The sequence below is a fragment of the Suricata suricatta genome, chromosome 5, assembly GCF_006229205.1.
Source record: "Suricata suricatta isolate VVHF042 chromosome 5, meerkat_22Aug2017_6uvM2_HiC, whole genome shotgun sequence".
NCBI classification, from domain to species: Eukaryota; Metazoa; Chordata; class Mammalia; order Carnivora; family Herpestidae; genus Suricata; species Suricata suricatta.
The window spans coordinates 57,814,206-57,816,813 of NC_043704.1; positions in this window are offsets into that span (position 1 = coordinate 57,814,206).

Consider the following 2,608-nt stretch of genomic DNA (forward strand, 5'->3'; position numbering starts at 1 on the left):
ACCAGTTATAGTTTTTCTTCTTTCCCCATTGGGCCTTTTCTAATACACACTTTTCCCTCACCCATAAATCTCTTGCAACTTATTATTTGAAGTTTCTAGTTGTTCAAGAACTTGAGTGGTGAGAAGGAAATACATTATTTTGAGTTTCATTTAGGGTGTCCTCAAGAGCTCTCTCCTTGTTTTCTCTGATGACATTCTGAGCCCCTTGCCACCTCCGTCAGTCAGACCCCACAGCTGAGACCTCTCAAACCCCAGCTGGGGGCAGAACCTGGGCTTGGTCACAGGCCTCGCCAGGAGGATGTTTGGAGTTGGTAGCTAGGTGTTGAGAATGTTCTCACCCAGCCAGCCCATGCCTTGCATGTAAACTCTAGTAAACAGCCTCCTGTTTGGATGTTGGGACCCAAGGATCTGATCTAGCTTGTCCAGATCCTCCGATCATCCAGGGGGTCCCCCTTAGACTTGCTGGTCTGTCCCCTGAGCCACAGGGAAGGGCCCAGGGGCTGCCTTTGCTTGCTGCAACAGCCTGGTCCAGCCTCACATTTGGGTAGACCGTATATTTAGTTCTTCATGCACTGTCGAGGTCAGGGACACCCACCAAGGATCACTCAGGGAACTGCTCAATACCAAGTGCTGTCTGCTTGGGCGAGCGCCAGCACCTTATACTCTGGATGCCTGCTCTGCCTTTCGGTGTGAACGCCTCTTGACTCTCTGCCCCCAGAAGGGTAGGTCTGACCTGCTTCATTTCTAGCATGCACCTCGATCTGACACCCACTGCCACAGAGGGTTTAATGATATCTGCCCATCTCAGGGTCCACTCTAGGCTTTCTTCCCAATAGAAATGTCCTCAGGCAGACAAGCTATTAAACGATGTTTGTTTCAACACCGTCTATCCTCAAAAACTCTTCTTCCGCATCCAGCACCTCCCTCCCCAGTGTCCAAAGCCCTCTTGCCGGGCAGTTCGGAAAGGGCCTCCCACTCCCAGCTTCCTCAAACCTGCCTTCTTCGCCCTCTCGTTTTTCCAAATTTTTAAAAAATTTTCTAATGTTTATTTATTTTTGAGAGAAAGAAAGAGAAAGAGAGCGCAAGTGGAGGGTGGGCAGAGAGAGAGAGAGAGAGAGAGAGAGAGAGAGAATCCTAAGCAGGCTCCGCATTGTCAGCACAGAGCCTGACACGGGGCTCAATCTCATGAACCGTGAGATCATGACCTGAGCCGAAATCAAAGAATTGGACGTTTAACTGCTGAGCCACCCAGGCGCCCCATCGCCCTCTCCTTTTTGCAGCCAGTGCTCAGTTGATTCCATAGGTGAAGCCTCATAGACCAAGGAGGGCCTCTTGGAACTCTACCCTGAGAAACTACAGTTACCACCAAATGGTTCCATTTATGACAGTTAAGGAAGGCTCTTTGGGTAGACCTACTATAGAGGTTTTGAAGAAAATATGCCATATATGCAATTATGCTTTTTTCCTAAAAAAGAATGAACCCTCTTAGAAACAATGAGACTTGAAACAAAAATGAAGTGGCCATTTTTCACTCCTTATAGTAATGAAGAATTTTAAAGTTATAATATTTAGTATTGAAAACAGGATAATAAAGTAATACTTTCATACACTGCTTCTAGGAATACAAACTAATGCATCTTTATAAAAAGAAACCTACACTCTCTGACCTAATAATTTCCCATTTAGCAGTCTGGCCTGTGGATATAGTAAAACAAGTAGACAAAGATTTATGCATTAAGGTTTTATTCAATTATTATTTCAAAGACCAAATATTTGTAAAAAATACAGAAACACATTAATTGAGCAAAGTTAATATATAATTATACATTTATACTATGGAACATTATGTGTTCATTGAAATGTTTTCAAAGAATCACTTATATTTTTAAGTTTATTTATTTGTTTTGAAAGATAAAGAGAATGAGAGCATTAGTGGGGGAGGGGAAGGGAGAGAGGGAGAAAGAAAGAATCCTAAGCGGGCTCCATCTCATAAACTAGGAGATGGTGACCTGAGCCAAGATCTAGAGTCTGATGCTTAACTAAGCCACCCAGGTGCCCCAAAAATATTTTAAATCAGAGGAAAATACTAATGATATGTTATTGAGTGAAGCAGTAAAATTCAAAATATTGTATTCTGCAATTTCAATTATGTCATAAATGCTGTGGTGTGGCATGTGTGGTGTGATGCGCACATATCACAAATTGTGTACGTGTGTATTGTGTAAGTAAGGGTGAGTAAATACACTCAGTGTTAACAGCGTTTGTTTATCGGGTTAGAACTGATCTTTATATTTATGTTTGTGGCTTTTCTCAAATTATAATAAAAAGGTATTACTTTTATAGTCTCAAAAACATCATTAAGCACACAAAGGTGGTTAGGCTTGAGTTCAAGGTAAACACTTAAAAAACATTTTTTTAACATTATTTATTTTTGAGAAAGAGACCAAGTGTGAGCTGGGGAAGGGCAGAGAGAGGGAGACACAGAATCTGAAGCAGGCTCCAGGCTGTTAGCACAGAGCCCTACTAGGGACTGGAACTCACCCGCAGGGAGATTACGGCCTGAGCTGAAGTCCAATGCTTAAGCAACTGAGCCACCCAGGTGCCCCCA